Source organism: Equus asinus, chromosome 29 (genome assembly GCF_041296235.1).
Source record: "Equus asinus isolate D_3611 breed Donkey chromosome 29, EquAss-T2T_v2, whole genome shotgun sequence".
In the NCBI taxonomy this organism is placed as follows: domain Eukaryota; kingdom Metazoa; phylum Chordata; class Mammalia; order Perissodactyla; family Equidae; genus Equus; species Equus asinus.
In genome coordinates, this window is record NC_091818.1 from 18701922 (window position 1) to 18728072 (window position 26151).

Here is a 26151-nt window from a genome sequence, read left to right on the forward strand (position 1 = left end):
TGCTCTGTTTCTGTAGAAACTAGTTTAGCATTCCCAGGGGAAAAAAAAATCCACACCTGCTCAATCATTTCAAAAACAATAGGTACAAGGCATTTATTACAAATTAGTGAAACAAGCAATGCTTCCCCGCTCTCTGTTTTTGCTAGATTTTCAAAGATTTCCATTGTTAGAAAAAGATATCTTAGCAATTTCTAGTAACAAAGACAAATTAGCAAGAAAAACTGTTAGTGAGAGAGCAAGTTTTATTGTTCTCTTTTTAAATTTAAGTTACTTATAGTAAAATACAGTGAAATTCGCTCCTTGTAGCGTGCAGTTTGACAAATGCTTAGTATTGCGGATCTACCCCCACGTCATATAGGAAGAGGTCTATCACCCCAAATTCCCTTTGTAGTCAGCCCCGCCCCCCACTCCCACCCCTGGAAACCACTGCTCTGTCCTCTGTCTCTAGTTTGCCTTTTCCAGAATGTTATACAAATGGAATCATACAGCATATCGCCTTTTAGTTTATTAATTATTAATTTAATTTATTAACTTACTTTTGCTGAAGTTTTCACAGATATAATGTGATGTTCAGAGAGAAGAAAAGCAGGAAAAATATTTGGGGCTGGGGAATCGTAGAAGACAAGAACGAGGATATGGGGATGTTGCTGTGCTCATCTACAGAATTATTTTCATCTGTGCAGAGAACGTGTCTTAAAGGTGCTGAGAACTGGTCACAAAGTCTTAGGCACCCAAACTCAGCCTCCACACGGCTCAGAGGAGGGGTCTGTGTGCTTAGCCCGTGGCTACCTTTAAACAGCCTTGGGAGCTGACCCAGGGCTGGGTAATTAACATGAGTAATTAGCTCCGGTTTAGTTCTGAGGGCAGTTGTGGTGTACGCAGCATCAGGCTGGTGGAGAAAAGTGCCAATTAACTCTGCGGCGTGCTCCACAGCGGCCACCTTTATTGTGCTTTATCAACATAGCAGCTGGATTAGCCCTGCATTCAGTTTGCTTTCCCTCATTACGATAATTGCCTTCTGAACAATGGCGTGTGTCAGCTTGATCCTCCTTACTAGGGGAACATGATTTGTTTGTACAAGTAAACCTGCTGGCAGGAGGGGCAGCTGGCCAGGCTAATATTTGGGTCTTGAGATTGATATTAAGTTTTAAAAATCAAGTTAGATTTGCTCCACTGGAGATTCTTGGAAGACTCACTGTGCATCAGGCCCTATGCGGGATGCATCCACACACTTATATATGATTATCCCCATTTTTCAGATGAGGAATTCTGTGTCCTAAAGACTCCCTTCCAGCCTCTCTGCCCTCACACACTTTCTCCCTTGTTTGTGGGCTCTGGATGGTTTTGTCCTTTAGGAGCTTTGATAGACCCTACAAAATGGCCGCCATGGTGGCCAGCTTCTACCAGGAAGTGATGATATCTCCAACTAGCGTTACACACTATGTTATGTCAAAATCCATCCTCCTAGGAAAGCTTCAGAGAGCTTCACAACCATCCTGTGAAGTAGACTGAGGGCAGGGATGCCAAATCACTGGACCTCTTAGAGCCCCTTTGAAATGGCTGCTCCTCAACCTCTCCATGGGTGTCTCTGACTGTTGTTTGCAAGGAGGTTTAGGAAAGATTTCTGAGCCCTTCACCATCCTAACAAACAAGACAATGCGTCAACTCAGACTCTGAAGGAGATTTTGATTCCTCATAACTGCAGCAAGTGAGCCCTGACCTGTGCTGCTCCTAGAAGGGGCTTTCCTGAAGCCCCAGCAGGATCTGAAACCCCCATTAGTCCCGTTGTAAGAGGTTATGTCATGAAGACTCTGCGTGTGTGTAGGCACGCAGCACACTCCTGGAAAGTACAAGAAAAAGGAAAAGATAGTCTAATCTGTTCCTTGGAAGACTTTGCTGGGGAACAAAACCACAGTCATCTCAAACAACTTGGTGACATAGATCCTGAAGATGCACATATCCCCACAGAGTCACGTCCTTGTAGGAACGGTGGATGTAACCTGACAGGAGATGAAAACACAGGCTCCAGAATTGGGTAAATGTGGGCTCGATTTCCAACTTTCGCTTACTCTCTGCATGACTTTGACCAAGTTCCTTAACTTCTGTGAGCCTCAGTTTTCCCATCCGTAGGATAGAGGATAATATTACTGCCCTTATAGGGTTATTTTGATAAATAAGATCGTGTAACTAAAGCTCATCAACTGAAGAATATTTGACTCCAAAATCCATGCTCTTAGGCATTAGGTAGACACGTATACTTTCGTATACGTGTAACAGATACATGGTCGTGTGTGTGCCTGTGCTTCTGCCACAGTGTTCAGTTATAGCTCAACTGAGAAAAAAATCCATTTAAGGTTTTTCAAATTCTGAGGGTCTTAGGATAGAGCCAACAGGTTGAATGTGGGCATGCAAGACCTTTTAGGAACTACTAGTAAGTATTTAGAGTCAAGATGGCATCCCGGCGTAGCTGGGGAGTCCACCTCCCAGGGCTGAAAGGTGGCCTGTGGCAGCATTGTGATTAAGAGGTTTCTACTCTACTTCAGGAGCAAGTGGTGAGCGTGTAGTTATCTGGACTGAGTATAAAAGACTGATTAGGGCGGGATTACGTGCCCTAGGGCCAGCCAGCTATTATCTAGTGGGTTTATTTATGGTTAGTTAAGTGAGAACGACAACCCAGAGAACTATCCTTTATGTGGTTTTCTGTGGGTAATATGGTGTTATCAGACGCTGTTTGGGCACCTTGAGTCCCACTGGGACACTGCGATCAAACAATACAGCAACAAACAACATACACACCTCCCCCACCAAAAGACCATACAACTGTGGGCGTGCAGTACTTGTTTGTAAGAAAACTGCTGGATACTCATTTCAAATATAACATTAAAAAATTATCCAAGTAATATGTGCTTATCGTAGAAAAATTGGAAAATGCGGTTAAGTAAAGAAAAGGAACTAAGTCACCTACAAGCCCCTTTCCTTTTTCCTTCAAGATAACCATTGTTAACATTTGGTGTGTATCACTTTAGGATCTTTTAAATGTATGTACACCCCCCCCACATGTATAGTCATATGCATATGTTTATTTATAAAAATGGGATTACTCTATACACACAGTTTTATAACCTGAATTCTTCACATACTATCTCAGGAATGTTTTCCAAGTTATGAAATCTTTGAGGTACTGTATCTCTTTATAGGGGGAGCTGGCTTCAACAGTTGACATTTACAGTGTCCCTATGAAGTGTGGCTCTCCAAAGACGCCTGGCCCTTGGGTTTACCTCTTGGGTATATTGTGAATTCGGGGAGCTTGGATGGGCTATGGGAGCCCCACATGCACGAAATCAGCTTTCATAGACCCTTAATAAGAACCAGAGTTATTGTGGCCTCTTCATAAAAGTGAACTGGAATAACAAATGCTGCCTGACATGTCAGCCAGCAGGGACCCTTTGCTGTGTGTGCACATTTGCAATCCAAATAAGGCATCAAAACCCGAGAAAAGAATGGGCTACAAAGCCTGTGAGGCTGGGAAATGTTTCCTTGTCGTTTCTTTGGCAAGGGAACTGATCTTGCCACCATCTTCTTCCCTCCATTGCACCATGAACCGGCAGCGTAGTTACCTCTGTGGGCTTACGGCAGCAGACCCTCAGCCTGTGGCTGAAAGACATGAGCTCATTTCACCAGCAGCATCTATATTCCTCTGTTCTTAAGAGCTTTTATGCCTGCTCAGATCAGTGAGTCTTGGTGTCTTGGTTCTGATAAACTAATCTTTGAGGCTTCAGAGAAAAGAGTTTTGATGTCATCTCAAAACAATATTAATGGAATTAACCATAATTTATTAACCAGCAAAAGTTAGACATTTCAAAAACTGTTACTAACGAATGAGGATGGACTATTTCTAAGATGTGGGGTGTTTGTCTGGTTCCTGGTAAGGGTTCCTCTAACCTCCTAGGTGGCTGGGCAGACAACTGCGTTTCAGCCCACAACTCAGCCCCACAATGGCCATTCCTGTTCTCTGGTGCCATCTCATCGTGTGCTCAAAACTCTTGGTGGCAAGTGATACTCACTAGAACCAGCTGAGGGCTAAGGGAGAGAGAATGTGTTAGGAAGCTTCATGTACTCAAACCACGGGAAGGACAGGGGTGTGGGTGGGCCCCAGGTGGCCTCGGGTGCCGTGAAGTGTGCCCACTGCCTCTCTTTTGTCTCTACTGCTCTCCAAAGGCTGATTTCATTCTCTTCACGAGAGCATTTGTGTAGCTCCTGCCCACAAGGGCCCTTGGCAGAGGTGGGAGTTGAGGGGATTGGGTAGGAGGGTGTCTGACTGGCCTAACTTGGCTCTAAATGCCCCTGGTGGTGGGAGCGGGTTCTGTGACAGCAGCCCCTCTCTGGTCTCATGGAGGGAGTGGAATGCAGGGGAGGCTCATCTAAACGTGGGGAGTGTGTTTCTCAGGAGTAGGCAGATCCTGTGCTTTTGGTTGCACTGGTTCCCAGGCACAAATGCCTCCTCCTCTCCCTATTTATCCAAATCCTGCCCATCACCCAAGGGCCAGTCTCGTCAGCAGGAAGTTCTCCCCGACCTATTCCGGCCTCAGTTTGAATCTCCTTTCCCCAAATTTGTCATGATAAACTCGTGTTCTCCTCCCTCTCATGTTTCCTGAGTTGAGTCTTATCTCCACAGCCCCCCTTTGCCTCATCCTGGGAGACTTGACCACACATCCTTCCTCTGCCTCCTCTTTTCCCAAGGACAACTTGAACCCAGTTCATTCTGCCTTCTTCCTCGTTCTCTTTACCAAAATGCTTCTGCTAGACTCACCCATGGCATTCACACTACCCAATGGCCACTGAGTTTTTATCTCACTTGACCTGTTAGAAGTATTCGACTCAGTTGACCCCTTTTTCATCCTTAAACCCTCTCTTCTTTTGGATTTCATGACACCAAACTTCTTCCCACTCTGGATACTCCTAGCTGATTTATTTATTTATTTTTTTGAATAGATTCCTTGTCTTCTACCTGACCAAAGCTCCAGCCCTCTTTTGGTCTACAGTTTCTCTATACAGAATCTTAACCATTTCCACGGTTTTATATACCAATTACATGCCATTGACTCCCACATTTATACCTTCACTCACCTCTTCTGAACTCCAGACATATATATCCCACTGTCCATTTGACATCTCAAATGGTATGTCTCATAGACATCTCAAAGTTAACATGTCCCCAGATGAAAACTATTTTTCCCCAGAAATGTGGTTCTTCTCCAGGCTTCCCTATCTAGGTAAATGGCACCTCCATATCCCCAGTCACTTTGCCAGAGTCAGCCTTGATACTCTCCTCTCCCTCACTACCCATCTCCATCACCAAATTACAGCCCTCAAACAGGTATCGTGTTCAACTGTTTCTCTCTATCACCACTGTCACCTCCTCATGCTACACCACGGTTCCCTCTTACCTAGACTGACCACTTGACTCACCTGTTTCCTTCCAAGTTACCCTTCTCCAACCCTCTCCCACCCAGCAGCCAGGGATCTTCTCCCATCATTCCTGTGCTCAAACACTTCAGTAGCGAGTTATTGCACTTAGAAGGAAACCCCAAATCCGAACCCTGTGCTATTCAGACCTGACTAGACATCTGCTTCTTTCTCTAGCCTTACTTTCACACCAGCCTCCTGCTGACTCTCCCAGCTACACTGACAATCTTCATGGGCCTTAGGCCTCCAAGTTTCTTCAGTCTCAGGCCCTCCCATAGATACTCCCATCAATCCTCTCTCTGGAACTTTCTTTTCTTCACTCTTTGCCTGTATCCTTCAGGTCACAGCTTAGGTCACTCCTAAGACAGGCCTCCCCTGACTTTCCCAGACTGAGCTGAGACTGTGTATGACACTCTGTCACAACACTTCTACTTTTAGCATTTATTACAGTTTTTATTATATAGTACTTGTGTGATTGTTTGTCTGTGTCCCACTCAATGGTCCACATCACGAGGGCAGGGGCTCTGTTCTTGTTCATCACTATTTGGCCAGGAACATGGTGTGTGCTCAATAAAAAAGTATTAAATGAAGAAATTAATAAATAAATGTAACTAGATTTTGGTATCTCCAAAGGACAGAGTGGTTTTTCATTCTTTTCACTCTTGGCCAAGAGTTTTATAAATACTTATTGACCTCAATTCTGTATTGTGAAAAAAACAAGAATAACAACAACAAGGAAGGAAATCACAACATTATAAATCTATGTGGGAGAATGCAAGTTATGTACTCTAACATAATTAGTCTCTGCAAACAAGGGACAGAATTATAACCCCAGGATCCCTGAATTTGTGAAATAACGACATGCTTAATAATGTAAGTTTATCATGTTTTGAAATAGCGATGAATTGACACACACATCTGGATATTTGGCATTGTGTAGACAAAACATCTGGATTATTGGCAGAATATGTCAACTAATATGTTTTGGAGCTGTGTGAATAGTCACAGATTATTCTGAAATTATATTTCTTGGGAGGGAGCCACGCAAATAAATGGAGAAGGAGATTTCTAGTTCCAGAAAGATGTTGGACTAAGAAACTTGAAATCCCGCCCGCCACAACACACAGAAATTCTGGATACACCTAACTCTTCAAAATTCTGTAGCTGAGATCATGAGTATCTGAAAGGAGGAGGAGACTGAAAATCAGAGCAATATGCCCATGAACTGACCTGGGAGTTTATTTTTGGTCTCAGTTAACCTAGGGGCTTGGGTTTTAACACCCATTTGAAGACAGGGGACAAGATCTTGGACTCCTGAGTGGTCTAAGTCAGGACTTTTGAAGAGTTGAACTCTCAGTGGAAGGGGGATTAGAAGAAATCTGTCTTTGGCACAGGGAGAAGACAAGGAAGCTGTCTCAGCTTGAGTTTAGGGAAATAGTCTCCCCAGAGAAAATTAAGCCCTGGGCTTGCCCTTGGGTTTTGGGTCCCAAACATGACTTTCATCTACTCAGAAAACATGCAAATATCTCCGCAAGGCTCAGGAAACTCCCAGTTGAGAAATAAACATAATGATCTGTCCCAAAGCGGATACCCTTGGAATGCTTGCAATCCTGAATCACCCTGAAGTGACATGCCAACAACACAGGCCTCACTGTATTTTCTGAGTAAATAAGCCCCATTAAAGATGAGCTCATGAGTTTAAAAAATTAGAAAACATACAATGAAATAATTCACTGTGAGCAAGAGTCAGCAGACACAACAAACAGTAAGACTCAAGTCCCATGAACTTGAGATAATAGAAGCACAATCAGAGAGGGGAAAAAATTATGTTAAAAATGCTTTAGGGGCCAGCCATATGGTGCAGTGGTTAAGTTCGTGTGCTCTGCTTTGGTGGCCAGGGGTTTGCTGGTTTGGATCCTGGGTGTGGACTTAGCACCGCTCATCAAGCCGTGTGTGGTGGCATCCCACATAGAAGAACTAGCGTGACCTACAACTAGGATATACAACTATGTACTGGGGCTTTGGGGAGGGAAAAAATGCTTTGAAACATTATAGAAGGAATGAAACTCTGGAGGAAAGATCAAGACACTATAAATAAGGAAAAGAAAGTTTGAAAAATAACTAAAGAGACCTTCTAGAAAAGAATGAAAAACTCAATTGGGTGGATTACACACCACATCAGCACACTTGAGGAGATTAAAGATATTGATATTACCTAAACTACAGCAGAGAGAAATAAGACAGAAAATATGAAAGAGAGTTTAAGATAATGAAAAAGTCTAACACAAATGTAGTGAGAGTTCCAGAAGGAGATAATAGACAGAAAGATTTAGAGCAAATAATTGAAGGAAAATGGATGATAATTCTGAAATGATTAAAGACATCAACTCTTGAATGAAAGAATCCCAAGGAACCCAGAGCTGGGTAAGTATAAAAAGGATCCATGCCTAGACACTTCCTGGTGAAACTGTTAAACACTAAACAAAAAGAGAAAATCTGCAAAGCAAAGAGGGATAAGAGATCCCACACAAAGTAACAACAATTAGAATGACAGTAGATTTCTCAATATCAACAATAGAGATCAGAAGATAATACAGTAACATCTTCTTAGAGTTATAATATTAATCAAGAGTGAGGGAAAAAATAAAGACAGTTTTGATTAACAAATAGTGTAGAGAATTTGCCACTCACAGACCTTCATTAAAAGAATTACCAAAAATATATCTAAGAAGGACGAAATAGAAAGAAGGTAGGATGCAAGCAGCAAAGTTGAGAAAATAAATCAGAAAACATGTGGGTAGATCTAAAGAAGCATTGGCTGTATAAAAGAACACCAATAATAATGACTGATTTGGGGACTATGACAACAAGATGAATTGAAATAGTAGATCACAGTAATGGGTAAGATGGGATAGGAAGGTTAGAGTGAAGGAATTTTAAGATTCTTGTGTTGTCCCACTGGAGGTTAAAGCTGTAAATTGACTTTAGACCTTGTTAAATCAATATGACTGTTAAAATTTTGAATAAATATCAAAATAGTAAAATTGGATTATATAAGTTCTAAACCACTGTTGAGGGGGGAGGGAAATAAGGAAAATCTGATTAATCCTAGAGAAGGCAGGTACAATTAAGGGTACAGATGTTAAGATGGAGAGATTATCCTGGATTTTTTGGGTAGGCTCAATCTAATCATGTGAGTCTTTTAAAATGGAGAACCTTTCCTTGTTGTGGTCAGAGAGAGACATATAATGATGGAAGATGGGTTAGAGAGATGTGATGTGACAAGGACTTGATCCACCATTGATAGCTTTTAAGACAGAGGAGAGGGGCCAGAAACCAAGCTGGGAATGCCCATCAAATTTTTTCCCCTGATCAGTTTGGCTAAATGCTTACCAGTTTATGGATCTTTTCAAATAATCAGCTTTGGTTTCATTCATTTTCTTTATTGTTTTTAAATTTTCCTTTTATTTCTATTTCATTGATGTCTGCTCTTTTATTCTTTCTTTGCTTACTTTGGATTTAATTCGCTCTTGTTTTTGCTTTCTTAAGGTGGACACTTAGTGAACTGATTTGAGACCTTTCTTTCCTAATATAATCATTTAATGCTATAAATTTCCCTCTAAGCACTGCTTTGGCTGTATCCCATGAATTTTGTTATGTTTTCATTTTCATTCAGTTCAAAATATTTTTTATTTGACTTATGGGTTATTTAAATGTGTGTTCTTTAAATTTTGAACATTTGAGCATATTCCAAATATATTTCTGTTACTAATTTTAGTTGTGTGCAATTACATTGTGCTCAGATAATGAAGTTTGCATGATTCCAATCCTTCTAAATTTGTTGAGACTTATGTTATGGCCCATAATTTGGCTTCTCTTGGTGGACGATCTGTTACCCTTTAAAAGAATGTGTAATCTTGCTATTGTTGGATGGAGTATTCTCCAAATGATCAGTTAGTTCATGTTGGTTGATAGTGTTGTCAGGTACTCTAGATAATTACTGATTTTCTATTTGTTCTAACAATTACTTAGAAAGGATTGTTGCAATGTCCCACTATAATTGTGTACTTATCCATTTTTCTTTCCAATTCTACTAGTTTTTGCTTCATGTATTTTGAGGCTGTGCTAATGGTGCACTCATATTTAGTTTTATTATACCCTCATGATGAATTGACTTCCTTATCATTATGAAATGTCCCTCTTTACCTCATAAAATCTCTGATAATAGTTCTTCCTCTGAAATCTACCCTATTTGATAATAACATAGCCACTCTAGCTTACTTTTGATTACTGTTTGCATGGAGTATCTTTTCTATCCTTTTACTTTTAACCTATCTGTGTCTATATACATAGAGTGGATTTTTTGTAGACAGCATATGGTTGGGTCTTGGTTCCTCCCCCACCCCAATATAGCAATCTCTGCCTTTTAATGGCAGTGTTTACACCATATACATTTAATGTATTTAATTATGTCATTGGATTTAAATCTATCATCTTACTGCATCTTCTCTATTTGTTCCATCTTTTTTATGTTTCTTTTTTCTCTTTATCTGCTTTCTTTTGGATTAAGTGGGGTTTTGCTGAGGAAGATTCACCCTGAGCTAACATCTGTGCCAGACTTCCTCTATTTTGTTTGTGGGTTGCTGCCACAGCACAGCCTCCAACAAGTGGTGTAGAGCCACGCCTGGGAATCAGTTCCCCGGACCACCAAAGCAGAGAGTGCCAAATTTAACCATTAGGCCAAAGGGCTAGCCCCTGGATTAAGTATTTTTAATGATTCCATCTTATCTCCACTATTGGTTAATGGTGTATGCCTTTTTAAATTAAATTAAAAAAATTTTTTTAGTGGTTGATCTAGTATTTACAGTGTATGTCATTAACTTGTAACTGTCTATCTTTAAATAATATTAAATCACTTCATAAATGGTGTAGGAAATATTCAACAGTACACTTGGGTTTCCCTTTTCCATCCTTTATGCTGTTACTGTTCTAAATTGTCCTACATATGTTATAAACCACACAACATATTGTTATTACTTTTATTTTAATCAATTAAATAAATTTAAAACATGAGAACATACCTTTTATATTTACCCATGTATTTACTATATGGCCTGCTTCATTCCTTTGTACATCCAAATTGCCATCTGGTTTCATTTTCCTTCTGCCTGAAGAAGTTGCTTTAATACTTCTTGTGGTGCAGGTGTGCTGGCAATGAATTCTCTCAGCTTTTGTTTGTCTCAAGTGAGAATGAATATAATGAAAAATGAGTGATAAAAGTAAATCCAAATACTTTATTAATTGTGATACATTTTAATATATTTTTCCTCCAGTTATAATATAGGAGCTCAGACTGGATTTTTAAAAATCCTGTTCTGTGCTGTTTACAAGAATTATACCTACAACGTAATGACACAGAAGTGTTTACAGCAAAAATTCTTAGTAAACTAGGAATAAAAGGGAAGCTTCTTAACCTAATAATCTACCAAAAATCTACAGTAAACATACTTACTGGTAAACCATTGGAAGCACTACTTTTTAAATTAGGATCAAGATAAGGATATCAACCATCACAACTTCTGTTTAATATTAATCTTGAAGTTCTAGCAATAAGAAAAAGAACTATGATGATTGGAAAAGAAAAAATCCTAACTGGTAATATTTCAAGGTAATATGCTTACCTGCAGATAGACCATTAGATAAGTATAAGTATCTAAACTATTTAGACTATTAACTAAACTGCAGATAGACCAATGGGAGAATTCAGCAAGGCGGCTAGATATAAGACCTGTATACAAAACCTAATGGTTCTTCTATACGTCAGCAATAAACTGTTAGTAAATTCATTTACAGACATATTTTCTATAGCAACTGAAAATAGCAGTAAGATATAATGTGACAAAAATGTCTCTATAAAAAATTATAAAATTTACCAAAAGACATCAAACAAAACCTAAAGAAGTGAAGAGAGATCGTCATGATGGAAAAGCTCAATATTGTAAGGTTAATAGTTCTCCTACATTAATTTATAAATGCAATGCAGTTCCACTTCTGACTGGGAATTTTCCAAATTAATCCTTAAATTATTACTACAGAGTAGAAAAGGCCACGAACAGCAAAAGTGGTTTTGTGGAAGACTAGTGGCAGGGAGAGTGGGAGTTATTGTAGATACCAAGACTTACTATAAAGCTGTGATGATAAATAAGGTAGAACTGGTGAAGGATAGGTGAGTAGGCCAGCAGGACAGATTATCAATTCAGAAACATGTCCTGTATTTGCTAACTTGGCATTTGACAGATGTCTCATTACCAATCAACAGAGAAGACATGGACCACTCAGTAAACAGTGCTGGGACAATTTATCTCTATAGAGAAACAGAAAAGTGGGTTTTTATCTTACTTTATGCACCAATTATAGACTTGTATGAAAAGCTGTAAAACTTTTAGAAGAAAACATAGCAGAATACTTTTATGATGTTAGGGTAGGGAAACTGTTCTAAAGAAACAAAATGCACAAACGACAAAAGACAGGCTTGATCATTTGATGAGGTTTGTGTTAATCCTGCGTCACAAATGATGCCATAGACAAAGAAAAGAGACCAGCCACAGAGAGGAATAATGTACCTGCAACCCCCATAAGTAACAAAGGACTAATCCATACCACAGAAAGGAATCATATAAATGAATAAAATTAAGACAAACACCCCCATAGAAAAATGAGCAAAGGATGCAAACAGACAGTTCCAGAAAGGAAACCAAAGTGGCCAATATGGAGATTTCAGCCATAGTAATAATAGTAATAATATGGGAAATAAAAATTAAAATGGCAACAAGTAATCCCTTATACCATTCAGAAAGGCAAAATTTAGAAGTCTGATAAGAACTGGCAAGGGCGTGGCAAAATGGAAATCCTCATACCCTGCTGGTGGGATTATACGTTGGAGGGAAGTGGGGTGCACCTGTGTTTGAAGATTTGCATGCACTATGACTCAGCAATCCCAAAGGAGCGGTGAGCAAAGATATGCAAAGCAGTCAGCCCTCTGCGGGAGAGTTGTCACTTCACCGGGGATAATCCCTCATGGTGTTGAACCTGAAACACATCATCTGTCTAAGCTGCTAACCTTACTCCCACCCCACATACCCACTTACCTACCTCCTTTTCTTCCTTAAACGTTCTCCTTAGCACTTAACACTGCCATAGGATATTTTTCATATATACTATATTTCATATATACCATAGTATATATTTTACTTATTTGTCTTTTCCATTGTCTGTCTCACAAGGGTAGAGGCTTGTTTTTGTCCTTTTTTTTTTTTCCCAGTCCTATCACCCCAGCACCTAAAACAGTACGTAGTTTGTTGTTTGGTACCATGTGACTATTTGCGGCAAAAATAAATGAGTGAAATCAGGAAAACATTACACTAAGTGAAAAAAGCAGGATGCAACAGGGTATGGATACCACTCATGAAAGTTTTAAAACACATAAAAGTACAAAGTTTATGGCTACCTCATGGATATGTAGTGTCGACACAAATAATCAATAACCAATCTCTAGATAAGAAAGAGTGATATTTATTGAACTGATGTGCAGATGGGCCCGGAAGCACTCTCTTCCCCAGGGAAGAAAACACTCCAGCGAAGCGTTGTTTACTGCATAGTTATATACCGTTTCAGAACAAAGAACATACATCAAGCACGACATGAATACAATTTTTTCTCCCCAAAGTCACAAGGACATGTTTTGCCAAAGTTTAGCACATACACAGCAGGTCAACTTGACCTTCGTTCCCTGGGAAGAAAAGCTTCTCTTCAGAGAAGTACTGGTATTGGAGTCAGAGAAAGAGAGACATCACATCCCTGTCTTTAGAGTGCATTCTTTGCTTCCGGAGAAGGTCAGAAACATGTACACTGCACGTTTGGTGGGCCATAAGTCAGGCTGCTGCTCTGGGAAAAACAAGCTTCAGACCAAATCGGATTTGAATCACAATGGCTTCCCTGTATAATATACCTCAATAGATGAGAACTTCTTATTCTTATTATTTTTATCATTGGAAAAAAAAACGCATGTAACTTCAAGACAGTAGCTCTCTGGGGAGAGTGCAGGGGAAGTTTTGGAGTGGAATTTTAGTCATGTCTATAACATTTTATTTCTTAGAGAGTTTGGTTGACCTGATCTAATTTGGCAAAATGCTAACGTCTGTTATCTCTGGTGTTTGAAATATTTTATAATTTTTTAAAAGTTGCAGGTAAATGAAGAAAGAAGAGAAAGCTGTTATCTCCTCACATTAAGGTTGTTTGCCTCTGACGCCAAGCCCACCCTGGGTATGTGGAATTCTTCATGTGCACTCTGCCCTCCCTAAGGTTGCTGACCCGCCCCAGGCAATCATGTACAGTTGTTTCTGGTTCTGTTTATGTTGGAAGATCTAATTCTTCCGTGTTTTATTCAATCAGGCATCTCTATTTTCCAGGGAGGAGAGAGCATCAACTACTGGAGAGGAGCACTTCCCCACAGTGAGCCAGGCAGTCTCTCCGCTGACGGGCGGGGGGTGCAGGGGGCGCAGCAGGCCCCTGGTGATCAGGTGGCGGTCTGTCCGCTGACGGGCAGGGGGCGCAGCAGGCCCCTGGTGGATCAGGTGGTGGTCTGTCCGATGACGAGCAGGGGGTGCAGGGGGTGCAGCAGGCCCCTGGTGGATCAGATGACGGGGCAGGCCAGGAGAAAGAACCTCCAAGGCTGGAGCAGACAGAGACGTTTATTAACACAGATAAGTTCTTATTGAATCAAGAGGGAGCACTTAGAAGGAAGCCTCTGGAGAGTAAAAGGATTAAGTCATTTTGGAACATGTTTCTCCTGTCAAGTGAGCAAATGAAACCGCAGCGTGGCCACCTGATTCTGACTGACTCAAGCCCAAGGAAAGGGGGCTCCGAAAGGGAAGGGAAGAGCTCGGGGCGGTCCCTGGAGGAGCCTCTGCTGGGAGGAGTCAGCACGACCTGGCTGCAGGACATTTCCGTGAATATCCAGAATATTCCAGAATATCCAGAGCATAGCGACACCGAGACAAAGGGGTGGCTGTAAGCTACCACGACCGTTTTTATTAGAAATACGATCTTTTAAGAAAGTGTTGACATGCTTTCCTTCCTTGATAAGTTGCTTTTACTACGGGTAAAACATATAAAACATCTACCATCTTCACCACAGCCCTGCAGGGGTCATTGTTAGCGTGTAGTCCAGGACAGGCATGAAGCTCCAGGAGGTCACAGTGCCGGTAGCGGGGCAGGCTCCAGGGCCCACCTCAAAGCCTTCGCCTCTTCCCTGCTTCCGCCCCTGGCCCTCCCCTCCCCTCTGCCGCCCCAGCCCCTCTCGCTCCCTGTATCTCTCTCTCACACACATCTGAGACTCCTCTTGGTGACCAAACATCTTGACTCACATTCTGGACATGAAATTGTGAGCGAGGGATTGATGCCTGTGTACTAACCTGAGACTGTACCGTACAAACTGCTGTTTCAAGTATTCTGTTCCTCTTTTCCATGATTTCTAATCGGTTCTTTTCCTATCTTTCTCTTCTTGTTTCATTGCTTTCTAGTTTTGTTTCATAAAGTCCTGTGAATGTTTTTGGCTGGCCTTCCTTTGTATCTTCAAGCGCTTAAACATGCTTATTTTGCATTCACTTTGAGATGGCTGCTATCACAGGCATTCACAGAGCAGGGGTCTCTGCTGATTACGGAATTTGTGGGAGCACTTTCTTAGATCCACATTTCAGTGTCCTTTAGAACCTTCCTTCGCCGGCCCCCAGGATTGGGCATTGTTCCTGATTTCTCCCTGGTTCTGTGGTGGCCTCTGCCCGAAGCCTCAGACGGCCTGCATGCCTGACTTGGGGCTCCTTCGTCGGTGATAGTTCACCAGGTGAAGCCTGTCGCTGCTCCTTCCCGAGCTGTGAGGACGAGTTATGATGCCAGCCCTGCTGTGCCTCCTGCCTAACTCCCTTGGGAGCCAGGCTCCGGCTCCCTGCTGGAAAGGGAAGCTTCCCGTCCGCTTCCTTCCACGACGGAGCCCCACAGACGCGACATCAGCACTCACCACTGTGTGTCTGTTCAATTTCTAGTCCTGGGATATGTTTATTTTGGTTCCACTTGTGGCCCTGACTTTTTTGTGCAGAGAAAAAAAATCCACGTCTAACTGCCAGGCTTGGAGGGCAGGGTCAGGTTCAAAGGGGAACTCGCAATATCGCTTTGACCCGAAGCCCGAAAGCTGCTATTAATTTCTTTTCTGTTCTTTGAACAGGAATGAATGTTTTGTTTAACTATTTTTCCTGCCCCTTTTTATTTTTTTCACCTAAAAGGAGAATGCAGAGCATCCTCTGCTCCCTGTGGAAAGTCTGGGTTTCTGAGGGTGTTGGCAGCATGGTTTGGATGTTTCCAGGTTTTTACGGCGGCGCATTCAGCTGTTACGGGTGGAGACTGGCCCGTTCCTGTATTAAGAGGACTAAAAATTGGAGGAAGGGAGGGAGGGGATAACGGTTGCATTCCATGCCTTATCTTTAGTATTTACAAGAACCATATAAACGTACTCGAAATCCCTAAAGCAGGAAAAGAGCGGTAAAACCCATGCGTTCATAGGAAATTCCGTGGCTATTTGCTTTGCAGCGTGTTCTGGGAAGAGCCATGAGGTAAATAGCTAGAAGGGAGGTGGCCTGGCGGCTGGAGAGAAGACTGGTGAGGCCCACTGTAGCTCCCCTCCGGGGCCACCATGCCCGCTTGCCCCTCACATGCTTCTCTGGGTCCCTGTGGATGCAGAGGAAGAGAAGGTCCGTGACCGAGGTTGGGTGGGCTGGCGGTCTGCTCCAGGCCCGAGCACTGCATCTTTGCGTCTGGGGTTTAAGGGGTCTCGGGACTAAGAAGTCAGGGAGACTTTCTACTCAGCTGCTCTCCGTTTTCCACAATAAAACAGACAAAACTTCAGAGTCCGCGGTCCAGCGTAGCAAGCAGCATGTGCAGAGGCCTAGAGCACAGATCTAGGAATGGGAAGAACTGGGTTAGCATGGCAGCCCTGCCGCTAGTGGGACTCTGATAGGTTACTCAGTCCTCCCAGGTCTCAGGCTTCTCGGCTAATAGTGCATGGGACTAAGTGTCTGGGTCATGTGAAGACTTGTGAAGATTAAAGGAAGCTGTGCATAGTAGGCACCTTAGCACAAGGTGAGTACTCAATGCTGTTGCTCTTATTTGCATTATTTTATCATCTGGGCTCAGAAAGGTATTGCAGGCAAATTAGAAAGCCAACATTTTTGCTCCTGGGCCAAGTTCCAAGAATTAAACGATTCTGCCCTCACTCCCCACCCCGACCCCAACTGGGATGCTCTTTCAAATTAATCTCCTAGTCCTAATTGCATGTGTATGTCTCTGAAGGTTTATTGGGTCTTGATTTCTACTCCCAGTCTATCCGAAATGCCAGTGTTTTCATAAAAGTCAATTAAAGAATGCTTCTCTTCAGGGACTCAAATGCCTGGTTGGGAGGAGGTGGTGAGGCCTCTGAGGCCCTGGGTGAAGTAGAGTTTCACAGACTCCCCACTCCACTGAAAAAGACACTCACAGAAGGAACCTCTAGTACACGCGGGTATCTGTTGGAGCTGTGCTGCAAGGCGCCTGCCCCACGCGCCCCACTCCTGAGGATTGTGGAGAGCAGGAAATTGTTTTTCTCTTCACAAATTGCCATGAGCTGTGTGCACTGTTTTTAATGTGAACCATGGTTGTTGAGGGGAATCACAAAATTACCTCTGATATGACCCCTGCTGTAGCACACGCATGGGTGGGAATGTTTGTGCATATTTTCAAACGAATTTCATCTATACTTTTTATGTTCCAGGAATATAAATATGATTAATCTTCAAAATATGATTAATCTTATTTTAATTGGTTGCATTTTTACCATTAGCTAATTATTGCTTCTCTGCGTTAATTGTCTGCCTTTTTTCCTCTCTGACTCAGCAAGCCACTCTCCTTAGCCAAATATAACATTTGAGAACTAATTTTTCTACAGTTTGCTCCAATTCTCTAATGATTTTCTGACTGTGCTATGAGGGCCCTAGGGTTCCAAAGACCAGGGCCAGTGGGAGAAGAAGGGGTGGGGAGCAGCCAGAGGGACGAGGCCCCAGTTTTATGTAACATATTGGACTTCTGCGTAAGACGTCACTTGAAGGAAGAATTCTACTGTCCCAAACGACTGTCCCGGTGCATTTCAGTGTGCCCACGCCTCGCGGATTGTTAACTCGTGAGTGTGATTCAAATGATGCAACTATTTTAGTCAACCAGAACCGCTGTCAGTGGTTCGTCCCCCTTTGAAGTTATCCCCTTAAGACGTTAGAGACTTCCTCTGATGTTGCCATTTCTCAAAATATTTTTGGCATTTTTTTAAGAATTGATTCCAGGTCTAAGTGTGTATTCCTTTGGCTATTTTTAGTAGAGACAAAATCTCATACATAAAATGGGGATAAAAATAATACTTCTATTGTCCCATGAGCAAAGGAAATACATATAAAATTTAGTTTTCAAAATGTAAAACAAACACATTTTATGTTTTAAAAAATTCTCTGAGAGTGATTTAAATATTTGAAATGGTCCAAAATCATTCTGAGTTAAAACTCTCAAAGAATATGGATAGTCAAGCTAGGTACTATAGTAAGTGGTCAGAAGTTAGGAGCGACTGGAATGCAGTGGGCTTGACTTTCTTGCTGGTTTAATATTGACTGCAAAGGCAGTTCCAGAAGGGCAGCTTTTGAGGTTAGAATGTTTCAGGGCAGCACCTTTGAAAGGCACCACTGGTGGATATCACTCTGCTTGCTAACATTGCAGTCCCACCTCTGGGCATGGGGATTTGGAGAGAATGGATCCCTTGAGGAACTGAATATCCCAAATCGTCATCCCCAGAGGCTGGCATAGTGGCTGGCGGGAGGCAGGTAAGGAATGGATGTTGGCTGAAAATAAAGCTTTCTCAGGGCTAAGTAAGTAAGTACATATTTATGGAAATATTGATTCCTAAGAGATTGATTTTATGTATAGTAAACTAGATTTGAAGCCTTGAATTTTCCTCGTATCTTTGTTTTCGTCTTGGGTTTTCAGACAACCGAGAGAAGCTAAGTGCTCACCCATAGTTGCACAGCAAGCACATAGCAGAGTGAGGACCAAATTTGGTGCTACTGACTCCCAGCCTGGTGCTCTCTGCACCCTACCTCGTTGCCTAGTACTCAGGCTGGCTTCATGGGCATGCGACCTGTGCATTCATACAGGGCCCCTGCTTGCATTAATGATCTGCTGTTGCCATCTTGAAATTCTTAACGCTTTTTGAACAAGGGGCCCCTTATTTTAATTTTGCACTGGGCCCCACAAATTGTATGGCCTGTCTTGCCAGTACCTTTGTGGGTATGATTCAAGGGATTAGTCATATCTCCTGGGAGAATTGTGTTCCAGAAATCATGACTTTCTAGTGCTCTATCTTCAGGACCAAAGACAGTGAAGGAGGATCACCCAGGATTCTCTCTCCTTGGCCTTGACCTCTCTTTGGTGCTTCATTCATGGCAACCGTTTACCCGTTGGCTTGTTCCACACCGAAGCCGGCTCTTCCTGTGGCAGACTGTGCCAGGAGGCAGGCCGGAGTTAACACTAGCCAGTGTAGTCCAGGTCAGCCGATGTCGAGAAAGCTGATGGAAAAGTGAAAAATCCTCTCCTTAGGCACAATCACTGGCTGTTTGGTATATTGCCAATAGAGTTTAGCTATCGTTTTTGTTTATTTGTTTTTTCTACTGAACCAATTGATATTTTCGGTAAATTTCCTGAAATGAGCAGTTGTTTTGATGCTGTGCGGGGACAGCTACTGGCTTTTGTTGTATGGAAATTGGTTTCTTTTCTGATGGGACCTCGCCAAGTCGTGTGCTCAGCTGATGTGATTAAGTGCGGAGCTGCTCATAAAAGCTAATTTATCAGCTTAACCATCTTCTTCCACTCAAGGCTGGTCCTTGGTAATGCCAGGAATGAATTTGCCTGTTTGATACTCTTCCTACTTTTCTCTGGGAATTCTCTGACATTCTTCTTCACAAGTAAAGTACCCAAATGCCCAGGGCCACCACTGTAGCCCCCCTTGGCCTGGGACACTGCTCAGCGTTTTTAGTATTCGATGTTTCAGACAGTTTACCTGTGCTGGTCCTTATTTCCTTGGAGAACACACTCTCTGGTACCTGATCAAGGGCCATCTTCAGTTGATACCTTTACACAACACCCATCTTGGGTTGACTTGCTCATGTGTCCCGTTCCAGGCTGACATATGGCTCAGCTCAGCTAAATGAATATGCAAGTGGTAGCAGATGCTATCATTGTCCTGCCCCATCTTTTAGCACTGCGCTGGTTCTAGTCTGTGCTGACAGCACCTACTACGAACACCTGCAACTCTCTGCCTGAGGACTTTCCCTCAGCTGCCTGTGGGGGAGGCCGGGGTCACCCCCCCAGGACGGAGTGGGAGTTGGAGGATACGTGCCTCAGTGTTTATCACCAGGTGAGGACCCCTGAAGCCTGTCTCACACCATTTCCCAGAGATCCTCAACAAGATGGAGCCCAGCTTGCCAGCAGTGGTAGATGGCTATGCACATCCTTTTACTGTCTTCCTTCCAGTCCCTGTCTCACTTCCCACTCCCATGTTGGTGTGTCCTGGCCTACCTGCCAAATAAATCACATGCATCCAAATCTTTGTGCCTAGGTCTGCTTGTGGGGGAACCAGCCTAAGACCCCACTGGTGCCAGGAGAGGCTTCAGAAGCAGAACCTCAGGATTAGATTCTGGAGTTGCGTCACTTGCTGGCTGGTGGTAATCACTTCCAGGGTGCTGTAGGCTCACACTCACCAAGGCTTTTACCTGCTGTGGATTGAGACGGGCTACAGGTGGAAGGGCAGCTGCAGGGGCTTGTGGGATAGCTCTGGTGATGGAAGATCTAGGGGCAACAAGCATTTTAAGGATTGGTTCTAACTGCCAGAGAAACCCAGAAGAAAGGAGATGACAGGCTCAGGCCAGGCAATTATCAACTCAGGGCACAATGTGAAAGCCAGAGGCCTCCATGGAAGTACTTAAAGAGTTCCTCATCTCCTAGACTGAGAGAGATGCTGAAAGCCAGCCCCCAATTTGGTTGTAAAGATGGTGGAGGTAAAAAGTCCTGGCAGGTCTTGTCCAGACAGCAGCACTTACACATCAGGGGCAAGTAATTAGCATAACAGATGGCAAGAACTGAATGGCCAATGGGGACACCGACCCCAGAGATCTGTGGGATGGCAAATAGACCATGGAGTTCCTTGCTTACCAAATGAGATCATGAGAGATTGAGCAGACAGTTGATGGCAACTGCACCTGTGGGAGCAGCCATCTCTGTCTGATATCTGCGACTGAGTTTATTCTCAGACCCAGAGACCAATCAAAGTGGAGGCCAGTTTTCCTTGAGGAAGGACCTGCCACACTAGCAAGTGTATAGAGTAGTCATTCCTCTAATCCTTCCCCCAAAAGAGCCTATAGCTCTTTCCAGAATACATACACCTGGAGACGGAGAACATTCAGATTTATTGAGGGCTTTTGGAAACACTGATCCCAAACGTATTGGTTATCTATTGTTGTGTAACAAATCACTCCAACACTTAGTGGCTTAAAATGACAATAATCATTTATTATCTCTCACTATTTCTGTAGGTCAGGAATTTGGGGGGGACTTGCAAGGCAGGCCTGAGGTGCCAAGGTGTTCATGCCGAGGGGTAACCAGCAGCCAAGGCCGAACGGGAGTGGAGTCCCCGGAGCCCATTCCTTGGCTACAAGCCCAGCAACGTGCAGCATGGTGGTTCTTTCCCTTCCTGGGCTCACGTTCCTCTTCTCTATCAGTGCTGCCTGAGATCACTTCTGTGAGAAACAACTCACACTCAAACCCTTGTGCAGGGTCTGCTTGTGGTGGGCACAGCCCAGACACAGGCCCTCACAGAGCAGGCCCAGTGCTGTAGTCCCACCTGCCTGGACCCAGAAAGCGTGCCTTTTGGGGTGAGGAAGGACATACTGGACAGGCTGCAGGACGAGCCCAGGGCCTTCAGCTGCCTTTTGAGGAAAGTAGCCCAAGTCAGCGCTTTCCTAGACGCATTGCTAGGGCTCGTGCTGCTCATGTGAAGGGATACCATTGCTGCCACCCTCAGCACAGGCCACAGACCTGGGACTGGTATGTGAGTCAAAGACGACATGGCATAGGTGAGACGCCTCAGAAGCAGATGGAGCAAAACTGCCAAATCAGGGTGCTCCCAACTGTGTGATGACAGAAGCGCCCAACAGACCGGGAGTGTCATGCTGGGTGGGCAAAGAAGGAGGTCACTCACCATGCCCTTCAGCACCCACGTGTCATGGCTCCGAGTCTCCCTCAGGTGGGAAGCCCTGCATCACAGAGTGAGCCTGTGGCTGAAGAGAACTCCTCATCCTGTGTGTCTCTCACCTCAGGCTAGCTGGGCCTCTTACAGAGCCCCTTGAACGACCATGCGGCCACCTGCAACATCACCACATTCCTAGCCAAGGTCTACGTGATGTCCCAATGAGAGTCCCAAGGCCACTTGCCCCTTGGGCTCCTCAGGGTGTAGCACAGCTGACTCTCCCTCTCTCCAGCCAGGTGGTTCCAGTGTTCTTCTCCCTTGATGGCTAGAGAGGCAGGGGGAGCCCCAGATGGCAATTTCAAGGGGATGCTCCAGATGAGGAACGGGGAGGCCTGAAGTCCCAAGGCCACATTACCATCCACATGTCGTCTTACGGACCCTAGCACAGTGGTTCTCAACTCTGGCCGCCTGTTATTCTCACTGAGAAGCTTTAAAATATACATATATTTACTACGTCATGTTTACCACCAAAAGTCTAGTTTCCAATGTTACCTCAGTAAAATAAAATAATGTATATATATTTATTTATTAGCCTGACCACCACCCCCGCCCCCCAGAGATTCTAACTCAAATGTTCTGGTTTGAGGTACAGGCATTGGTATATTTTAAAAGTTCTTCAGGCGACTTTTAAAAAAAATCTTTTTATTTTGAAATAATTATAGATTCACAGGAAGTTGCAAAAAAAATGTACAGAGAGCTCCTGGATTCCCTTAGCTCAGCCTCCCTCAGTGGTGACGTTGTGCGTAACTCCAGTAGACTATCAAAACCAGGAGACTAACACCAGTGCAACGCACAGAGCTGCTCGAGTTCACCAGTTCTACCAGCATCCTGTGTGTGTCTGTGTGGGCGGTCTGTGTGTTTGTGCGTCTGTGTGCGCGACTGTGTATCTGTGCATCTGTGTGTGTGCTACGCACTCCATCTCCTACCTTGCACCAGCCGGCCTTCACACTCTCCATACCTCACCTCCCTTGTTTATCAAACCAAAGAGTTCAGTTCTGTTATCTCCAAGGTCTCTTCCAGGTACATCACTGAAAATCAGGCAACTTAGGTTAGGCCCCAAAGATGGGATTTGTACCTCCCAGGAAGATGTTTGAACTGGGTTGGGAAGGGCAGAGAGTGGACAGAGCATGTCCTGACTGCTGAAGGGGACGGTGGGCTGTGGAGAGGCATCTTCAGCATCTGGAGGAGTGGGAGTGGCAGATAGGGACTGATGTTGTAAATGCTTACATTCCTTCTTACTGCTGCCAGGTTTCTCCTCACCCAGGCCTTTCTAGACTTCGGAGAATGGCCCTGTGGTGCATCACTGGCTAATGAGCCACTGCCAGGGTCTGAGTGGCCCAGGAGCCAGTCTGGCACATATTTCAGAGCCTCAGCTGTGGCATCTGAGACTGAATGCTTTGTGAAGCCACCTACTTGCTCGGGGGCGGGGCTGGGCCTGTGGTGGGGGTGGCTGGGGGAACCCCGCTCTAGGCCGTCCCTGTGGGTGGATAGGGAGGAGGGGGCCTGAGGGGGTAAGGGAGAAGTGGATGGCTGCAAAATCCACAGTGCCGAAGGCCGATGGCACTGTGGGCCCTGCACGGAGCTCGAGGTGGAATCCTAATAGGCCAGTCAGCACTGCTCTGAGCGGGGTGAGTAGAGCGGTGGGACGAGTGTGGCTTAGGGAATCTTGCCGGACAGCAGCTTGGTGATGATGGCCTCAGAAGCCTATGACCTTGACCATTTGGTTCTCTGTTTGATGAAGGGGACCACCACCTCATTGCTCTGGGAAATCTTGCTTGGGCAGGCCCTTGGGTGTGGGGTTGGGTCCCTGGTAAGAAACCAGGAGCAGGGCCCAAGTTATATGGGGCCCAGGGAGACTAGGGAGTGCCCAGACATTGAAGATCAGGAAGCCGGCAGGGAGCACCCAGGCCTTCAAGGTCAAGGGCCAAGAACTGCTCTGTGAGTCACACGCGTCCTTTAGTGGAATTAACATTGGAGCTTCTTTGGAAACTACTTAGAAAACTGCTTCAGGAGGCAGACCAGATGTTACTCTTTACTAGCTCTGTGACCTTGGGAAAGTTGCTTCATGTCTCTGGGCCTGTTTCCTCATCTCTAAAGGGAGGATAATAGTGTCACTAATCTCCTGGAGTTGTTGGGGCTTAGGTGATACAAAGCCCCAGAGCAGTGCCCGGCATATAGCGAGGGCCGTCCTCCGTTAACCTTGTCTTTTTTCCTGCATTCTGATGCTTTGACAGCTGGGGTCTTGCTGACCCGGAGGGACTGCCTGTCCCAGGGTTAGCCAATCCTAGAGACAGCAAACCGCTTGCCTACAGGGCACTGTTCAGATACAAACGAACCAAGCAAGCCCACACCCCCGCCCACCTCATCTCTCAGGCTCCCACACTCTGGGCTGCTCTCCCCCTGCCCTGATCACCCCAGGGCCAGGGACCCACAGCTAGGACAGCCCCTACGGCTCAGAGCCTGCGGAAGTTGTCCCGACTCCCCAGTCCTAAACTGCTTGCTTCTCCCTCCTGTTCCCTCCCGCGGACACCATGGTAAAGGCTCTTGCCCATGTTTCTCCTCACTCCCTCTGCCTTCTGACTGCTGCCTCCCTGTGTGGCCCCTGTGGCCTCCCGCGGCATGCCATGCCCTTCCTCTCGAGAACTGTCACAAACTATCATTTCAGTGGCAACCGTCTCCTGACCTATTGGGCTTATTGTACCTCAGATTTTCTATTAATACACCATATTTTATTTGTATTTTTTAGAGCAATTTTAGGTTCACAGCAACATTGAATGGAAGGTACAGAGAGCTCCAAAATATTCTCTTCCCCACCACGTGCACAGCCTCCCCCAAATCAACATCCCCCACCGCAATGGTACTTTGTTACAACTGATGAACCTACATTGACACGTCATTATCAATACACTATATTTTAAAACACCTAAAAATACTACTCGTGTACCTGTTTGGGTTTGTTGGTTTGTCACTGTATTCGCCCCACCCTCTGGGGCAGAGCAGAGCAGAGGTCGTCCCGGTCTCTGGGGCATTCTGGGCCACCAACATCAGGAAGCATTAGGAAGGAGAGCAAAGTGCAGACACAGAGGCAGAGCAGGCTGGCAGCGGGCACAGTGCAGCCTTCTCTCAGGACAGACCTTCAGAGATTATCGTCACCCAGTGCTAAGGGGTACAGTTCACCCGAAAAATAGAACAATCTGGAATCTTTATCCATCTATATTCACCTGACAACAAGCCTTCAGATATTAAATAAAAAACCGACAGTCATGAGGAAAAGCTGAGACACCCGTACTAATAGTGGGAGAATTTAAAGTATTTCCCTCACAAACTGGCAGATCAAAGTGTCAAAAAAAAAAAAAAATTGATAACAATAGATTTCAACAACAGCGTTAGTAGATATAGAGAGAGAACGCTTTACCTAACAATTAAAAAACAAATTTTCTTCTTCAAGCATGCATGAAGTATTTTCAAAACGTGATCACATAAGAGCCTGCCAACACACCCTGAGAAATACTGGCGCTTCAGTGACGTCCGGGCTGCGGTCTCTCGGTACCGTGCCCTGAAATGAGAAAAACTGACAGGAGAAAATGCCCAGACTTTCCATGTACATGGAAATGTTAAAACACTTCTAAATAACTCATGACCAAAGAAGAAATCAGCCGGAAAGGGACTGTAGGAGGGGGCGTGGGGACAGGGAGCCCGGGGAGGGGACCCCTGGAGCAGTCCAGGAAAGAGCTGATGGTAGCTTTGGGTTGAAATGACTGTGAATGAAAGAAAGAAAAGGATAGATTTGAGACACATCGAGGAGGTGAAACGGATAGAAAGAAAGAAGCTGCACTGTGGCTCTCCCATCTTCCTGACTGAGGCATGGAATCTTTTTACTCCTGCCATCTCCTGCCGGTTTCAACGCCAGTTTTCAGCATCCCTGGAGTCATCGCCAGGGAGATTCTGGGCCTCTGAAATGCGCTGGGGCAGGGCCACCCTCTGGTCTCTGGAGTATGACCAGTAAAATCAGCCGCCGAGAGGCACTGTGCCGGGCCCGGAGCTCTCCCTTCTGCCTGCCCTCACGAATGGGTTACGGGGCACAGACCTGCCCCCTCCTCTGCAGCTCTGAGTCTGGGAAGAGCACACGTGTGTGGCTGAGGGACACCACCAGCACTGTTTCCAAAGGGCAGTCCTGGAGACCAGTACAAAGCTCGTTGCTTAAAGAACGCGTTTCTCCCTGCTGAAACAGTGTTATAATTAAGGGGTGCATCCCGACCAAG